Here is a 14,055-nt window from a genome sequence, read left to right as displayed (position 1 = left end):
AGGATCTTATCTTACGAAAGCGATGGAGAATGACACAGCGGCTGGTTGATCATTTTTGGAACCGATGGAGGAAAGAGTTTTTGCCAAATCTAAATCGGCAGAATAAATGGAAGGCGCAAAGTGGTCAAGATGTACAAGTAGGAGATGTCGTTCTTCTTTTTAACGACAATGAAGTTAGCGGAAATTGGCGGAAGGGTATCATCGACAAAGTTTTTCTCGGACCAGATACAAAAATTCGAGTGGTAGAAGTTAGAACTTCAAGTGGAACTTTTGAGCGCTCAATTATCAAGGTATGTGTCCTCCATTTGGAAGATGGTAAAAGTGATGAGGTCCCAATACCAGAGGGGACAATGTTAAGTAAATCTCAGACCTGACTATTTGGCAGCATTTACAATTTAACTAAGATTGAAATGCATCTTTGGTAACATTGAATTTTATATACGATGAGATGTAAATTTAAACATATATAGTCTAGTCTACTAAGAAAATTTTTGCTAAGCAGTAGCCTCCAAAAAGAAAATTTACATTTCGACAAATAAAAACGTTTTGTGTACTAGTCTTATCATTTATGTAAGAAAATCTTTTACAGGTTTATTATCCGTGATAAGAATAAATTTCCTGCTTAACAAATAAGTATACAATCAGTTAAGCGCAAACACAATGGCTAGAGCCTCTAGGTCAATCTGGCTGTAATTTTTGTCTGATTTAGAAATGTCGAGGTCACAAAACATATTGGCTTCTCTTTTTCATTAAAGACGTGAGATAGAACAGCGGCTACTTATACTGGGCTGGCGTGTCACAAGCAACGGTGACTTTCAATGCTGGATCGTATGGTACTAAAGTGTTCGCTTCCAATAAGGTGTTTGGCTTCCTTTTCATTTATTGGTCTAAGTGCTTCGAAGATAGCTTCATCTTTTTTTGGATCCTTGTCAATTGCTTTGTAGTAAATGTAATATCCGAGGTATGATATTTCTGTAGCAAAAAATTGTACATGGCTTTGTTCAGATGGAGACCGTTGTCTTCAAGTCTTTTAAAAAATTTCATGAGATTGTCTTCACAGTCAATGAGTGATTTTCCATGAACGATAATATCATCAAAGACACAACATCTTTCAAATCGTTTAGAGCTTGATTAAGTATCCTGTGGAACTCACTTGGGGCTGATTTATTTTCAAAACTTAGAAGATTCATTTTAAAGGATCCTTTGTATCTTGAAGTTGTCTTTATCATGGCACTCGTTTTGTTGGCTTATATGTGAAGGTACGCCTTATATAGGTCAAGTTTAGAAAAGTACCTGGAGTTTCGGAGATTGATCACCAATTCGTCAACCAGGGAATAGGGTAATGCGAGTTTGTTAGTTGCTTGTTTACTGCAACTTATGAGTCGAAACATAACCTCACATTCCCATCTGCTTTGGGCACCGCTATGACAGGTGAACCCCAATCACTTATGTCAATAGATGTGATTATTCCATCTTTTTCAAATATAGACAGCTAATGTTCAACCTTATCTCTAATGGCAAAAGGGATCGTACACGCCTTGATAAATACAATTGCTTCTCAATTAGTGTTACCATTTGGTGCCTGGAATTATCAATACGGATTATTTAAATATTTTAAATACATTGAAAATTATGAATTCGAAAAATAAAAATAGTATAAGCAAAACTAAATTTGAAAATAAAAAAAATTTAAAGTTAAGTTTCAGCAAACAAATTGTATTTGGTTATATACATAAGTTTAATTTTAGACAGTGTAACGTAGCAAAGTTTCTATTTTTTGGTGGTCTTCGGCTTTAAGCCATTACTTTATTTCACGCCAATATTTCTTATTTTACGAACTTCTATAGGAAGCGTATTAAAAAGTTTGCAGGAAGTAATGGAATAGGAGTTCCTGTAGCTTGTCGTACGAAAATATGGGATATTTGCTATAAAGGTGGAATTACTTCTTAGACTTCGTTTGTCGGAAATTGGACTTTCCAAATATCCAGCTTTTTTTAAAAAAAACTTTTAAAACTTTTAAAAAAATATGAATGTCTAACGTTTAAAGACCTAAAAAGTTCCATTGATGGTGTTAAACGATGGGTTTTACAAACGTTACGTATAGCTGATTTTTCAATAACGGTGAGTTGTTGTAGTTTGTTAACATACGCACCCATATTGCAACTTGGAATGAAAAATGCCAAAATAAGCCATCTTCAACAAATTTGAAGAGCAATGTTTTTTAGGTGGTAGAAAGAAACAACGGGTGGATGAGAGAAGATAGTTTTTAGAAATAGAAATGTGCTTGTCCCAGTTAAGGTTTTGACCAATATAGATAACGAGGTACTTAAAGTCTTTAACTATTTAAATTTAAAAACAGCTACCACTGCATGGTATGATTGAGTAAGATGGCCATTACACTCACCACAAAGTAACTTATGACTGAGGCATTCGTGAGAATGAAAAATTATTGGTATGTCGGGAGAGATACTACCTCTTAGGCTGAAAAATATTAACTTTGTTTTGGTGCTCACAATTAACTCATGTTTAGCAAACCAAAATCTTAGCCCAGCACGGATCCCTGTGAGACTCCCAAAATACTATTTTTAGAGTAACTTATGCTGCACCCAACTTTTACATTGTGTGATCTTATTTTTAGATAAGACTCCAGCCATTTCCAGATGAATCCACGAAAACCAATTTTATACAGTTTATCCAAGAGTATGTTATGGTTCACCAAAGGCTTTAGTAATATCCACGAATAGTCCAGCACACTTTTTCTTAGCATCTAAACCTTCTTGTAAAATGCAGCAAAATTCTAGAAGAACCTCCTCAATAGAAAGCCCAGCCCTGAATCCAAATTGGAATGGACTCAAAAAGGTTATTTTTTCAGACTTAAATTCATCGGATGTTTCAGGCAGTTTTTGTTTAATTTATTTTTCTGATTAATTTTGTTGATCAGTGATGAGTTTATCCATGGTTTAAGGTTTCTATTTGAATTGTTCTGCATTAAAGTACAAGTAAATAAATTTATGTGTTCTTTAAAAATTTTAAGAAATAAATCATAAGCAATAGATACTTTACTTTCAAACATGACGCTATTCTAATTTTCATAAAGTAATCTACTATTTAAAAGTTGATAGTTGACTCTGATAAAGGGGGGTTGGGTACAACATTCATTGTTTTCACATCTAACACTTTCAAAGAGAATTCCTGTCATACATTGGTCAGTTATATTAAGTTTGAGGTTAATTACAGGAATAAAATTGCAAGGAATTTTATCAAAACGACCAAGAACATGGTCAAGGCAAGTACCAGAACAAGGCCTAGTCACTTCGTTCACGAAATATGTAAGTCCATTTTTGGCTATGAGAACTTTATAAAGATCAGAAACAGAATTACTTACTAGAACATCTATGTTTAAATCACCTATAATAATAAGATTCTTCGATCTTTTAAGACTAAACAAATTTGATATTTCTTTTATAAAATAGAGGGGAGATGAAGCGTGCAATCTATAAATGCAAACAAATGTAAATAATTCATCATATATCTTACAACACACTTCGATAATATCTGCACTTTTTATATTGAAAAATTTGATTTCATATTCATACACTGCGCGTACAAAAACTCTTACTCCACCACCAAAATAAGTAACATTAGTACTTGCGTGAAAATTGTAACCAGATATGTTATAATTTTCTATTTCATCAGAATAAATCCAAATCTCTGATACAGAATTAATTCAGGTAAATTGAAAAAAGCTTCAAGATTTCCGACCAATAAATCGAACTTTCGACGCAAGCTGTGAATATTTTGATGAATAATAAAAAACGATTTGTTTCCCGAATTACATTTTAAAATATTATCATAAATACATCTAATGGTTCTAATAGTGAAGTTATCATGCATAAGATCACGATTGCCAATCACTGCCCTCCAACAGTAGGAAGATCAGCAAATGATCTTACGACAACAACCTCACTACCTTCAACTTTCCTCATCAAAATATAAGATTTACGGAACCATAAATACTTGAATTTATATTCGTTTTTAGTTTTTTTTTGCTGCCATATAAAGAGATCTAGTATGTTTTGTAAATTAATCATTAATAAAAATACTATTTTGACTACCTACATTAAAAATACTCGAAGTAAGCTTTTTCCTTGCGTTCTTTTTTGCTTCCACAATTCTCAGCTTAGCTTCACGTGAAGAAAGATGCAAATATAGAATATTATCATAAGTGTTAGAACTGGGATGTTGTTGTTTTTGCTTCTTGGTTCGCTTCACATAGTATTTAGCAACATCATTGTTAAAAACAGGAATGTTCAGTGCTTTATCGAATATGGTGTGTGCTCTTTCTTGGCATTGGAGCAATCGAGATCAGGTACACCAACAATTTCTCAAATTGGTCGATTGCCTTTATATGGAATACATTTGGAGTTGTTCTTGTAATAGGCTGGATGGTTTGTCGATTTCTTGAAGGCTGATATTTAGATGACGAATCCACGTTCTGCCCAATAAAGGTGAAAATCCATCAGTAACGATATAAAGTTGTTAAATGGACCGGTACATTGATGCCTCCTACAGGTGACACTATTCCTGAATCATAAGTTGTGAATTGAACAAAACATTTTTGTGGCTTAGCTTTCAAAATAATTTATTTATTTATTTATTCCTTTCTACGATATACATCAACAGATCAACAGAGTCTTTAAGTTGTATTAAATTTGTGTGTTAAATATGCTAATAATAATTTTTTAAAACAATCTCTTAGCAAACATATCTAGAACATAGTAAGCATTATTAAATAATTTACAGCTATGACTTAAAGGTTCACGCAAACCATAATTAGTTCTATGTGAAACTTCGAATAATAAGCATATATAATTTGTCGAGTTTTTGCAATTTATTTGCATTAACCACGCGGAGAAATCCTGTTTGTGCTTGTCTGCAGTTCGTAGGGAGTGAATCATATATATAGCCGACTAAATATTTATTTTTTTTTTCTAAAAATGTCTGGAATAAAACCTCTAAAGCCGCTTGTCGTTAACAGCGACATTGATGTGTCGCAGCAATGGACCGAGTGGCTGGAGCTATATGAAAATTATTTCACAGCTAATAAATTGTCTGAAGAAAGAGCAGTAATACAGACGGTGAAATTCAAGGCATGTGTTGGTGTCGAGGCATTGAGGGTGATAAATAATATGAATCTCACCGAAGTAGAGAAGATAGATTTGTCAGTAATCAAAACGAAACTGACAGATCACTTTGCTCCATCAAAAAACAAAACCTACGAGAGATGCCAATTCCATCGCATTAAACAGCAGTCAAACGAAAATTTCGAAGATTTTCTGCAAAAATTGGAGTCCCAGGTAAAGAAATGCAGCTATGGTTCAAATGCCGAGGAATTTGTGATGGACCAAATTGTCGTTGGCATATACTCAGACTCAACACGTCAGAAGCTGTGGACAGAAGACGAATTGTGCTTAGAAAAAACCAAAAGGATTTGTAGAGCTGCGGAAAGAGCAACGTGTGGTAGAAACCACGGTCCGAAACAGTGTCCAGCGTACGATCAGGTATGCAAAAAATGCAACGGCATGGGACATTGGGGAGCTGTTTGTCGAGCGCAGAAAAATAACATATCGAGTCGTAAGACGAAAAATTCAGATAAATCAAAAAATAGCAAACATAAGAAGTATCTGAAGCAAGTGAATGCTTTCGATCATGACGACCAGCTATCCGATTACGAAGTCAGTGCAGTTACCATGGAAGCAAGAGTAAACAACATTTGCGGCAGCTGACAAATGGTCTGAAATTTTGAGATGATGTGCTGCCAAAGAAAGAAGCTCTGAGGTTAAATCTTGCAATAAAAAAATCAGATACAAAAAGAATTGTCACATACAACAACGATAGTATTGATATTTATTTATTTATTTAGCTTAATACAAGTTATCATAACTTAACTTAACTTAACACTAGCCTAACATTTTTTTTTTGCAGTTCTTGTTATCAGTTTTCAACATTAATTCATGTGGGCTCTAAGGCCCACATAAAAGCTCTTTAATGTACAAGAACTAACAATTTTGATTTTATTTAACTTAAAATTACAGGGGACGGGGAATTCGGACTCAAAAAGGGAAAAAGTAAAGGGTATCTTTCAGATGGGATTTGGAAATGTTGAAATCGAAAACTACCATAGCAGCGTTGCAGTGACGAAGAATTCTGGACATTGGTTCAAATTGCCCGTAATTAGTGCGGTGATGAGGGATAAAGAAAAGGGAAAAAGATCGCAGATTTCGAGGGTTAGTGTTAAGATGAATATCACTCAGGAGTGCCGGGGAATCTATATTGCATATTAACAATTGGTGAGTAAGTAACATATCAGCGTTTTTGCGGCTAATATATAAGGGCTGCAAACCTATCAGTTTTAGTCGATCGGCATAAGGAAGCAAGTTGGATGTATCATCCCAGGGGAGGCCACGTAAGGCAAATCGAACGAAACGAACATTTTCAATTCTGAATGAATGGTTTTCATAAAAGGGAGACCAGACTTGGCATGCATATTCAAGATGAGGACGGACTAGGGAAATGTAAAGCGCTTTAGTTGATATATGGGTTTAAAAATTCATTAGGCCATCTCTTAATAAAACCAAGCGATCTATTAGCTTTATTAATAATTTGGCCAAAATAGGAATAGAAATTCAAGTGTTTATCACACATAATACCAAGATCTTTAATTGAATCGACTACGTTGACGGCGTCATTAAGGAAGTAGTATACTCTATGAGATGGGATTTGTTTACATTTACCTACATTTAACTCTAGGAAATTATGAATGCACCACACAAAAAAGATATTAAGATCATTTTGTAAAAGTATAGAGTTGAGATAATCTTTAAAATTTTCTTATCATCCGCAAACATTATGATATCTGAGTTTTTAAATTTAAGACTGACATCGTTAACAGATAAGACGAAGAGAAGGGGGCCAAGGTGACTACCTTGTGGTACTCCACAAGTTGCATGTATAGGACTGGAGACTGAGTTACGGAAAAGAACTCTATAAGTTCTATTCGCAAGATAGGATCCTATCCAGTTTGTAAATATAAATGGAAAGCCTAGGGCTCTAAGTTTGAGATAAATTATCTTATGGGATATTTTATCAAAGGCTTTGGTGTTATCATGTATACAACATTAACTTCATTACCATTCTCGGGGGCTGGCAATGGAAATAAACGGAATCATAAAACAGGCTTTCAAAAAGTTTTGGGATGCACGAAAGTTTCACAATATGTCTACAATTGTTAATTTCAGTTTTATTGCCTTGTTTATGAATGGGAAATATAAATGAATCTTTCCGTACATGAGGAAACACACCTTGGGAAAGAGAGAGTTCAAAGAGTGCAGTTAGATGCTTTGACAGAGAATGCATTCATTTTTTAGAACAACTGATGGGACGCCATCAGGACCAGGGCTAAAGTTTTCTTTGAGGCTTACGATTTTGGCAAGTAATATTTCTTCAGTTATTGTAAAAGATGAAAGGGAGGTTTGAGTTCAACCATTTAAATAACTAAAGTAGTGTGGATCAGGATCATGCAGATGTTCAGTATACGATTTGCTAAAGTAATTAGCAAATAGATTTCATATGGTTGTTGGATCAGAAGAGATTATGTTGGAGAAACTCATTGAAGGTGGAAACCCATCAGATTTTCGTTTGACATTTATAAACTTGAAAAATTTCCTTGCATCAGAAAGAAGGTTATTTTCCATTTGGTTAAGGTATTGGTTATAAAAGGATTCCCTTATTCAGGTGGTTGGTGAAGCAACCACGAGTTGTGAAACAAAGAAAACTTCAAAATTGGTCACATTCAAAATTGTGGCTGAAGACTTGACGCCGATACTGGGTCGCACATGATGAGAAAAGTTGGGACTTATCGCTCGCATACATGAGGCTACGCAAGATGATGAAAAAATTGGGTGTTGCAAAAATTTCACATATGAAATCGATCTCATAGATGATCCAAAATTCAAAATTATACCAGCACGTCGTATCGCTCATGCTCTACGTGACAAAGTTAAAGCTGAATTAAACAACATGGTTCAAATGAAAGTAATTCAACCCGTGAGTCATCCAACACCAGCAGTAAGTCCAATAGTCATCGTCGCAAAAAATGACAAAATACGAATATGTATGGATCCGACCGACCTTAATAAAAATATCAAACGTCGGCAATATCCTCTGCAGACACTTGAAGAAATTGCTGCGAGTGTGCAAAAATCTATAATATTTACTAAATTGGATTGCCAAAAGGATTCTGGCAAATACCAGTGACGAAAAGAACATCAGAATATTAAACATTCTCAACACCGTGGGGCAGATACCAGTTCTTAGGACTTCCGTTTGGAATATCATCCGCCCCAGAGATATTTTCTGAAATTATGAACAACACACTAGCAGAAAAACCAGGCTGCAAAGTTGCTATGGATGATATATTTTTGTATGCAGAAAATGTTGATAAGCTACGCGCAACAACAACAAAAGTCATAGATCGTTTGAAGGCAGCCGGTTTCACGCTAAACAAGAAAAAATGTGAGTATGATAAAAAAAAAGTTAAATTTCTTGGTCATATCTTTACAGCTAAAGGAATCAAAGCCGATATCGAAAAAGTTGAAGCGATTAAAAATTTGCGTGAGCCGTCAAACGTTAAAGAACTTCAACGCATTTTGGGAATGGTCACGTATTTGGCTAAATTCATCCCCAATTTATCCGAAATAACCGAGCCACTACGAAAATTGCTACACAAAGAAACTAAATGGTACTGGGACGTTGAATAAAAAAAAACATTTGTAGATGTAAAGAAAGCTTTAAGTTCAACCCCTGTGCTAAAGTTCTATGATGTAAACCAACCCGTGAGACTTTCAGTGGATGCAAGTTCAAAAGCACTTGGTGCATGCTTGTTGCAAAATAACTAGCCAGTGGCGTACGCTACACGCGCACTAACACCTACTCAACAAAATTACCCTCAAATTGAAAAGGAGGCGATGGCAATAAAATTTGCATGCAAGAAATTAGATAAGTACATGTATGGTAAACGGATTGAAGTCGAGTCAGATCATAAACCACTCGAAACCATCTTTAAGAAACCACTACAAGATGCACCACTTGAAAAATTCAGATAAATCAAAAAATAGCAAACATAAGAAGTATCTGAAGCAAGTGAATGCTTTCGATCATGACGACCAGCTATCCGATTACGAAATCAGTGCAGTTACCATGGAAGCAAGAGTAAACAACATTTGCGGCAGCTGACAAATGGTCTGAAATTTTGAGATGATGTGCTGCCAAAGAAAAAAGCTCTGAGGTTAAATCTTGCAATAAAAAAATCAGATACAAAAAGAATTGTCACATACAACAACGATAGTATTGATATTTATTTATTTATTTAGCTTAATACAAGTTATCATAACTTAACTTAACTTAACACTAGCCTAACATTTTTTTTTTGCAGTTCTTGTTATCAGTTTTCAACATTAATTCATGTGGGCTCTAAGGCCCACATAAAAGCTCTTTAATGTACAAGAACTAACAATTTTGATTTTATTTAACTTAAAATTACAGGGGACGGGGAATTCGGACTCAAAAAGGGAAAAAGTAAAGGGTATCTTTCAGATGGGATTTGGAAATGTTGAAATCGAAAACTACCATAGCAGCGTTGCAGTGACGAAGAATTCTGGACATTGGTTCAAATTGCCCGTAATTAGTGCGGTGATGAGGGATAAAGAAAAGGGAAAAAGATCGCAGATTTCGAGGGTTAGTGTTAAGATGAATATCACTCAGGAGTGCCGGGGAATCTATATTGCCCATTAACAATTGGTGAGCAAATAATATATCAGCATTTTTGCGTCTAATATATAAGGGCTGCAAACCTATCAGTTTAAGTCGATCGGCATAAGGAGGCAAGTTGGATGTATCATCCCAGGGGAGGCCACGTAAGGCAAATCGAATGAAACGTCTTTGAACATTTTCAATTCTGAGTAAATGGTTTTCATAAAAGGTTGACCATACTTGGCATGCATATTCAAGATGAGGACGGACTAGGGAAATGTAAAGCTCTTTAGTTACATAGGGGTTGGAAACTTTTGCTCTTGTTATCAGTTTTCAACATTAATTCATGTGGGCCCTAAGGCCCACTAACTATTTTAATTTTATTAGACATAAAATTAAAAGGGAAAAAGTAAAGGGTATCTTTTAGATGGGATTGGGAAATGTTGAAGTCGAAGACTAGCAGCGTTGCATTGACGAAAAATTCTGGACATTGGTTCAAACTGCCCGTAAAGGGAGACAGTTCGCAGATTTCGAGGGTTGGTGTTAAGATGAATATCACTCAGGAGTGCCGGGGAATCTATATTGCATATTAACAATTGGTGAGTAAGTAACATATCAGCGTTTTTGCGGCTAATATATAAGGGCTGCAAACCTATCAGTTTTAGTCGATCGGCATAAGGAGGCAAGTTGGATGTATCATCCCAGGGGAGGCCACGTAAGGCAAATCGAACGAAACGAACATTTTCAATTCTGAATGAATGGTTTTCATAAAAGGGAGACCAGACTTGGCATGCATATTCAAGATGAGGACGGACTAGGGAAATGTAAAGCGCTTTAGTTGATATATGGGTTTAAAAATTCATTAGGCCATCTCTTAATAAAACCAAGCGATCTATTAGCTTTATTAATAATTTGGCCAAAATAGGAATAGAAATTCAAGTGTTTATCACACATAATACCAAGATCTTTAATTGAATCGACTACGTTGACGGCGTCATTAAGGAAGTAGTATACTCTATGAGATGGGATTTGTTTACATTTACCTACATTTAACTCTAGGAAATTATGAATGCACCACACAAAAAAGATATTAAGATCATTTTGTAAAAGTATAGAGTTGAGATAATCTTTAAAATTTTCTTATCATCCGCAAACATTAGGATATCTGAGTTTTTAAATTTAAGACTGACATCGTTAACAGATAAGACGAAGAGAAGGGGGCCAAGGTGACTACCTTGTGGTACTCCACAAGTTGCATGTATAGGACTGGAGACTGAGTTACGGAAAAGAACTCTATAAGTTCTATTCGCAAGATAGGATCCTATCCAGTTTGTAAATATAAATGGAAAGCCTAGGGCTCTAAGTTTGAGATAAATTATCTTATGGGATATTTTATCAAAGGCTTTGGTGTTATCATGTATACAACATTAACTTCATTACCATTCTCGGGGGCTGGCAATGGAAATAAACGGAATCATAAAACAGGCTTTCAAAAAGTTTTGGGATGCACGAAAGTTTCACAATATGTCTACAATTGTTAATTTCAGTTTTATTGCCTTGTTTATGAATGGGAAATATAAATGAATCTTTCCGTACATGAGGAAACACACCTTGGGAAAGAGAGAGTTCAAAGAGTGCAGTTAGATGCTTTGACAGAGAATGCATTCATTTTTTAGAACAACTGATGGGACGCCATCAGGACCAGGGCTAAAGTTTTCTTTGAGGCTTACGATTTTGGCAAGTAATATTTCTTCAGTTATTGTAAAAGATGAAAGGGAGGTTTGAGTTCAACCATTTAAATAACTAAAGTAGTGTGGATCAGGATCATGCAGATGTTCAGTATACGATTTGCTAAAGTAATTAGCAAATAGATTTCATATGGTTGTTGGATCAGAAGAGATTATGTTGGAGAAACTCATTGAAGGTGGAAACCCATCAGATTTTCGTTTGACATTTATAAACTTGAAAAATTTCCTTGCATCAGAAAGAAGGTTATTTTCCATTTGGTTAAGGTATTGGTTATAAAAGGATTCCCTTATTCAGGTGGTTGGTGAAGCAACCACGAGTTGTGAAACAAAGAAAACTTCAAAATTGGTCACATTCAAAATTGTGGCTGAAGACTTGACGCCGATACTGGGTCGCACATGATGAGAAAAGTTGGGACTTATCGCTCGCATACATGAGGCTACGCAAGATGATGAAAAAATTGGGTGTTGCAAAAATTTCACATATGAAATCGATCTCATAGATGATCCAAAATTCAAAATTATACCAGCACGTCGTATCGCTCATGCTCTACGTGACAAAGTTAAAGCTGAATTAAACAACATGGTTCAAATGAAAGTAATTCAACCCGTGAGTCATCCAACACCAGCAGTAAGTCCAATAGTCATCGTCACAAAAAATGACAAAATACGAATATGTATGGATCCGACCGACCTTAATAAAAATATCAAACGTCGGCAATATCCTCTGCAGACACTTGAAGAAATTGCTGCGAGTGTGCAAAAATCTATAATATTTACTAAATTGGATTGCCAAAAGGATTCTGGCAAATACCAGTGACGAAAAAAACATCAGAATATTAAACATTCTCAACACCGTGGGGCAGATACCAGTTCTTAGGACTTCCGTTTGGAATATCATCCGCCCCAGAGATATTTTCTGAAATTATGAACAACACACTAGCAGAAAAACCAGGCTGCAAAGTTGCTATGGATGATATATTTTTGTATGCAGAAAATGTTGATAAGCTACGCGCAACAACAACAAAAGTCATAGATCGTTTGAAGGCAGCCGGTTTCACGCTAAACAAGAAAAAATGTGAGTATGATAAAAAAAAAGTTAAATTTCTTGGTCATATCTTTACAGCTAAAGGAATCAAAGCCGATATCGAAAAAGTTGAAGCGATTAAAAATTTGCGTGAGCCGTCAAACGTTAAAGAACTTCAACGCATTTTGGGAATGGTCACGTATTTGGCTAAATTCATCCCCAATTTATCCGAAATAACCGAGCCACTACGAAAATTGCTACACAAAGAAACTGAATGGTACTGGGACGTTGAATAAAAAAAAACATTTGTAGATGTAAAGAAAGCTTTAAGTTCAACCCCTGTGCTAAAGTTCTATGATGTAAACCAACCCGTGAGACTTTCAGTGGATGCAAGTTCAAAAGCACTTGGTGCATGCTTGTTGCAAAATAACTAGCCAGTGGCGTACGCTACACGCGCACTAACACCTACTCAACAAAATTACCCTCAAATTGAAAAGGAGGCGATGGCAATAAAATTTGCATGCAAGAAATTCCATGAGTACATGTATGGTAAACGGATTGAAGTCGAGTCAGATCATAAACCACTTGAAACCATCTTTAAGAAACCACTACAAGATGCACCACTTAGATTACAACGAATTCTATGGGATGTAATCCAATATTCTCCAATTGTCACCTACAAAAAAGGCACACAAATTCCGATAGCTGATACACTTAGCCGAGATTGCAACCCAATTGACACAGGCCATGATGAAGAGTACTCAGTCAACATCGTATTTTCATTTACCGATGAGGCGCGAGATAGATTTGTTAAGTCAACATCCGAAGATCTCGAGTTGCAGTTGTTGAAACAGGTTGTCTTAAGAGGATGGCCTGAGAACGAGGTCATCGTCCACATGCGTCAATGGTTTTCAGTGCACGGCATTCCTGAGACACTAGAATCCGACGGTGGACCACAATATACATCAAAAAGATTCTCCAATTTCGCATCAACGTGGCAATTCTTGCATCAAATATCAAGTCCTTACTACCCAAAATCTAACGGTTTTGTAGAACGCAACGTCCAAACGACGAAAAACCTGCTAAAAAGATGCTACCTCGACAATTCGGACATATATCTCGCAATTCTTATGCTGAGAAATACACCACGAAATGATATTCTTAAATCACCATGTCAACGTCTGTATAGCCGTGCCACAAGAACAATTATACCAGGAGTGAAGGATGAATTGAAACCTAAAGTCGTTGTCGGTGTTCAAAACGAATTGAAGAAATTGCGTATCCAACAAAAAGTTTATGCAGACAGAGGTGCTAAACCATCAGAAGAACTCAAAACTGGCGATAACGGGACATCGAGAATGGATTGAAGCAAAAGTTGTCGAAGAAACACAATATCCGAGGTCAGTCATCATTGAGACTAGTGAAGGCAAACGGTATCGCAGAAACACCCACCTTCTGCACAGGACAATATTC

This window comes from Eupeodes corollae, chromosome 2, assembly GCF_945859685.1.
Source record: "Eupeodes corollae chromosome 2, idEupCoro1.1, whole genome shotgun sequence".
Classification (NCBI taxonomy): domain Eukaryota; kingdom Metazoa; phylum Arthropoda; class Insecta; order Diptera; family Syrphidae; genus Eupeodes; species Eupeodes corollae.
This window is presented reverse-complemented; position numbering follows the sequence as displayed.